Source organism: Pan troglodytes, chromosome 23 (assembly GCF_028858775.2).
Source record: "Pan troglodytes isolate AG18354 chromosome 23, NHGRI_mPanTro3-v2.0_pri, whole genome shotgun sequence".
NCBI classification, from domain to species: domain Eukaryota; kingdom Metazoa; phylum Chordata; class Mammalia; order Primates; family Hominidae; genus Pan; species Pan troglodytes.
The window spans coordinates 50,331,255-50,337,093 of NC_086016.1; the positions used below are offsets into that span (position 1 = coordinate 50,331,255).

At 57.3% G+C, this 5,839-nt stretch overlaps 1 long non-coding RNA gene across 1 annotated transcript; it reads left to right on the forward strand.

Moving 5' to 3' along the window:
* The first annotated feature begins 1,962 nt into the window (after window positions 1–1,962).
* LOC129138468 (uncharacterized) lies at window positions 1,963–5,118 on the forward strand. The gene is made up of 4 exons (XR_010155954.1): window positions 1,963–2,246; window positions 2,387–2,740; window positions 3,369–4,286; window positions 4,384–5,118. It is a non-coding gene; the product is annotated as an uncharacterized LOC129138468 (long non-coding RNA).
* Window positions 5,119–5,839: the final 721 nt, after the last annotated feature.

Below are 5,839 nucleotides of genomic sequence, written 5' to 3' on the forward strand. Positions count from 1 at the left end.
CAGATGCAATATAGACAGACACACACAGACACATACAGACACACACACAGACATGCAAAGACACACACAGATACACACAGACATGTAAAAACACAAAGACACACAGGCTTACACAGACACAGACACATACAGATGCACACAGACACAGACATGCAAAAATGCACAAACACACACAGACACAGACAGACACATGCACACACACTGACACGCAGACACACACACTGACACACAGTCTCAGGGAGGCTGAGCCGGGTGCTGGGTTAGCTCACAGACTTGCTTCCACCATGGCTTCTGACACATGGGGGTGGCCATGAGGATGGGGGAGGCCGTGGGGACAGACGCACAGCCGGCCTGACCCAGGCGGCCCAGAGCTCACTGGGCTCTGGTGCTTCGTTCCCAGGTGGGCGGCTCCAGCCCCTCCATCCCCTCGGGTCTGGGCAGGCTCTGTCCCACCGGGCACTGCCTTGGCCTCCCTGGCACCCAGGCAACCCCTAGGCAGGCCTGGCTGGGCACTGGCGTGGGGCTTGGCTCATAGCAGGAGGTGGGAAGAAGGGTCCTGCCCCCATCTCTCTGCATGTGGGCTCTGTCTTCTGCAGAACAACCTCAGGCCTGCAATGGTGTTGGCGTCTGTCAGAGCAAAGCAGAACCTCCCTCCTCCCAGACTCCAGTGGCTGAGCTGGGCCGTCAGGGCAGGGATGGTGAGGGTTCAAATGCCAGGGCAGAGCTGGCCACGGCATCCCGTCCACCCACAAATGTCTCCGCAGACCCTGGTGATGGCTGTGCTGGGGGTGCAGCCCCCAGAACCACTTGAAGCTCATGTAGACTGCTCCCCCAAGCACGGGGGTGGGGGAAGCTGCCCCCCTGAGCAGGGCCTGGCCTCTGCACCAGTGCAGCCCCACCTCCCTCCCAGCCCAGGTCCAGGCTGCTGGGTTGCAGAGAGGGCGAGCTGCAAGTGGAGGTGAGAAGGGAGCTCGTGGGACGCAGGCTCAGAGAGAAGCCTCCGAGGAACCTCTCTGTTCCCTTCACGAGCGGAGCCTTGGGGCAGCTCCATGTTTCTGCCACAGTTATCTCAGGAGATGATGGCTGTGGGCTGTGTTTGTGGGTGTGTGCATTTGTGCACCTGTGTGTGTGTGAAGAGGGAGAGAGACAGAGGGGAGTGAGACAGAGATCTGGAGAGGGGATGGGAGAGAGAGATTGGAAGGGGAAGGAGGAGGAGAGAGGGAGGAAAGCAGAGAGGGACAGGGAGAGTGCGGAGGGACAGGGCCATTAGGGAAACAGGGAGAGGGAGGGAGAAGAGAGGGAGAGAGGAGGTGTGAGAAACAGCAGGAGAGAGAGGGAGGGCTCGGGAGAGAGAGGGATTCCAAGCAGGGGGAACCTCCCTACAGCTTTCTCCCACTGTCTCTCAGAGACATCCCTGGGGCCGCCTCTGCAGAGGGGGTTGCTGCGAGCTGCTGGAGGGAGTGAGGGTGATGCGTCCCCCGGTGCCCCAAAATGAGGCCTCCGCCTGCACTCCAGCAACCCAGACCCAGGGAAAACACCACCAGGACCCCTCAACAGCAAGGGAGGCTCTGTCAGATAGGCCCAAGCCTCCAGGAAGCTGGGCCCTGCCCCTGAGCTGGGGGGTCTTCAGGCCCCTGCCAGAGCCACTTCCTCTTAAGACACCTACAAGCCGGTCCCCAGTAAATTCTAAAGCACGGTTGTTCCCATGGCGTTGCTCTCTCACTTCTCTACCTCTAAACTGTAGGATTCCTAATTCTATTCAAAACAGCGGATGTTTCTCTGTTTTCTGGGGCACCAGGATGTGTTGTGAGTGCTGAGGGCAGACGTGGGATCCGGAAGGCCCAGCTGGGAACCCACGCTCTGCAATGCGCTGCCCTGAGTCCTTGGACGAGGTGGAAAATTACTCCAGTCTCAGTTTCCTGTAAAGACAGATCAGCAGTTACACCCCTCCACGGGTTCTTTGTGATGTCACTGAGGCGGTGAAAGGAGCACCTGCCTCTAATGGCACCCACCATTAAGTCGGATCTCAGCAACCATCTGCGTGGCAGGAGCTATCACACTGGTGCCTCGCAGTAGCCAAGGAGAGACGCCAATGAGGGAATCATTTTTCCACTTGGTGAAATACATTTTGCTGCGTGAAAGCACGAGGAGGGCCTGTCTTGGATAGGTGGAGTGGTCCTAGGTCCTACTAGATGGAAACCTCAGGACTCGGAAGAGGTTCACCTTTGGAGTGAGTCCCCCTAAGGGTAAGGTTGCCCCCAAGGAGCACCGTGGGAAGAGTCAGGGACCCCTGGCGCTCCTGGAAGCTGGGCTTCACCTGGAGGGCTTGGAGATGAGCCCCAGGGGGCATCCTGATTGTTGTGTTAATACAAATGTTCCCCCCCAGGGCTGGCCAGCCTCACGCCAGCTGCCTTCTTCTCATGACGTGTGGTGTCCTCACAGCCAGCCGTAGGATCTGCATTGAGTTCAGCAAGCGGAGGCGACTTCCCCAGGGCCACACAGCCATGGAGGGCTGCGGCTCAGTTGCTGACTGCTCCAGCTCACCCTCCCGTCCATGAGGTTTCTGCTCCAAAATGCTGTTGCTAAGAAAAATGTTCCAAACACGACCCATTTGCTGACCACAGGTCTTCATTATAAAAGCATCTGAAGGAGTTCCTGAAGGGGAGGTCCTGTTGGCTGGACCCTGTCGTGCTGGTTATATGTAAACTGGCTGAACTACCCAGTTCTTAAACTGTCACATGTGAGTCCTTCCTTCCAAGGTCAGAGGCTCCTATCCTTCAGGGGTTCAGGGCTCGTGGTGGGCCCAGCGGGATCACAAACATTGGCATGGCCAGCCCAGTCTGGGGAAGCTGCAAGGGCCTGGGGGGCTGTGGCCTTGGGCATCACAGCATCAGACTTGGGGAGCCTGGTGACGAGAGCCTGTCTGAGAAATGTGACTTGTTCCCAGGAGCAGTGGGAGCCCCTTCCCTCCCTGATGAAGGGGGAGTGGCAGTTCCCTCCCTGATGAAGGGAGAGCAGTGGGCACATGGATGACGCTGCCCCAAATCGCTCCCCTAACCTTCCCAAATGAAGCCCCAGCCACTGTGGCTGCTGCTTTGAGAACGGACAGGAGCCTGGGGAGAAGCAGAAGGGGTGCAGGTGAGGCAGGAGCTGATTGAAGAGCCCTTCTGCAGGGCAGGAAACTGGGCCTGGGTCCCGGCCAGCTGGACGGGGCAGCAGAGGCAGGTGGAGCGGATGGCTTGGAAGCCTGGGATAGGCAGACTCAGCCGCTCTGCACCAGGCTTTTGCCCCTTCCCTCCCTAACGCCTTCAGAAACCGCCCATGACTTTCTCTTTTCCAGATACCGAATTGTACATTTTGTTTCACAGGCTCCCGTCAGCTGCTCGGCTTCCTCCCCTCAGGGCAGTGCTATTTAACACTCTCTCTTCTAATCTCGCCTTCCTGCCTCCCCCGTCTGCAGCCTCCCCTGCACTGCGCACCCGCTCACTCTCCCCTTCCCCCAGGAGAACACATTCTGGCAGACAGAAGTTCAAATGAGAAGTTAAAACGCTTTGAGGCAGCAGGCAAAGTGTCAGCAGAGCCGGTGGAAACCTCAGCCTTGGGAGCAACACGTGGACCCTGCTTGGGGATAAAGCAGGACAGACAGAAGGAGCAGGACGGACAGGAGGAACAGGACAGACAGAAGGAGCAGGACGGACAGGAGGAGCAGGACGGACAGAAGGAGCAGGACAGACAGGAGGAGCAGGACGGACAGGAGGAGCAGGACAGACAGAAGGAGCAGGACAGACAGGAGGAGCAGGACGGACAGGAGGAGCAGGACAGAGAGAAGGAGCAGGACGGACAGGAGGAGCAGGACAGACAGAAGGAGCAGGATGGACAGAAGGAGCAGGACAGACAGGAGGAGCAGGACAGAGAGAAGGAGCAGGACAGACAGAAGGAGCAGGACGGACAGGAGGAGCAGGACGGACAGGAGGAGCAGGATGGACAGAAGGAGCAGGACGGACAGAAGGAGCAGGATGGACAGAAGGAGCAGGACGGACAGGAGGAGCAGGACAGAGAGAAGGAGCAGGACAGCCAGACAGGAGGAGCAGCCTTCTGGGACCCAAACAAACAGTCATGCCCCAAATACCCCCAGGGCTCTTGAAAGGGACAGCGGAAGGCACAGGCCAGCTTCCTCTCCAAGCAGACCCATGTCCATGAACCCTGCAATCCCAGGCCAGGAGACAATCTTGAAACATGCTGTGACCCTCTCTTCCCTGGCGGAAGCCCTCACGGAATGGACTGAAGTGAGTCCGGCAGGAAAGCGAAGCCGAGGTTCCCTTGCTTTGCAGCCGTGAGATCTCAGCCCCCTCTCATCCAGTCTCTTTTGTCTGAAATGTGCAGGCAGCTGAGGCACCCCCGGGGGGCTCAGTGAGGATGAGGAGGGAAGGAGGCGGCCGTGGGACTCTGGGCATGCATCTGGCACAGGGCGGAGCCGTCTGAGATGCCATCCATCCCTCTTCTTGCTGGTGTCGACTTCATCTGTCATCGCTGCTCATCCCTTCCACAGCAGTTCTGCCTGATGGTTCACCTGCGGCAGCCGTGCCACGTGAAGATCTGGGTTGGTTTCCACCCTCCTGAAGCTCATGGTCCGCTGGGGGAGTTGAGATCACAGACAATATAACTTGTCCAGCTTCCCTGCAGCTGCCTTCTTGGGGCTTGACTTTAGATCCCAGGAATCTCTCTCAGAACCAGCCCTGGCCTGCCTAACCCACCTGCTGTCCTGTCCCTAAGCAACACCTCCATCCTGCCACCCAAGATACAGCATAGTCCTCCAGCGTAACAATGTCACCCCCTCACTGAGTGCCCTGATGGAATGTAAAATATGCCACCCACCCTGATGTGGAAGGGGAAGTGTCCTCTTCATGGCATACCCATGTGGGCTGTTTTCTCCTGTTCACCCAAGATAGAGAGCCCCAAAGGGGCTGGGGCCAAATCTGGGTCATGGCCACATCCATGAACAGTGGGATAGACCCTCTGGTGTGCACCATGACCCCCTTCAAGGAAGGATGTGTTGCCAGCTTCTCTGTGTGCTGCCTACACACAGCCTTCATCAGCCACCATTTGGGCCCAACTGAGGTAGTCACTGGGCCTTCACCCAGCTCAGCTCCCCCTTCTCTCCCTTCTACCCATTGGGTCCCATGGGTACTGCACAGGCATCCTACCTGCTAACCTCCACCTCACAGCCGGCTTTTTGGAGAACTTGATCTGCAACAATGAATGAGTGAATGAGTGAATGAATGAATGATGTTGGCAGAGTAGGGATTATCAGTTTTGTTGTTGTCATTGTTGTTTTTTGAGACGGAGTTTTGCTCTTGTCTCCCAGGCTGGAGTGCGGTAGTGTGATCTCGGCTCACTGCAAACTCCGCCTCCTGGGTTCAAGCGATTCTTCTGCCTCAGCCCCACAAGTAGCTGGGATTACAGGCATATGCCACCACGCCCAGCCAATTTTGTCTTTTTAGTAGAGATCATGTTGGTCACGCTGGTCTTGAACTCCCGACCTCAGGTGATCTGCCCACCTCGGCCTCCCAAAGTTCTGGGATTACAGATGTGAGCCACCGTGCCCGGCCGATTATTACTTTTTTTAGTGAGGAAAATGAGGCTCAGAAAGGATAACTAATTCGGTCAAGGCATCACCTTAATGATTACAGGAAGCAACGAGAAGCTGTCCTCCTAATTGCAGGCTGATACCGAAGGACACAGTGAAAAATTGGCTAAGATGGGAACGGCTGGAGGATGGTGCTGGAGAAGCCGCTGTGGGCTGCCCGCCGGCAGCTGCAGTGCCACAGAAAGCCAGGTC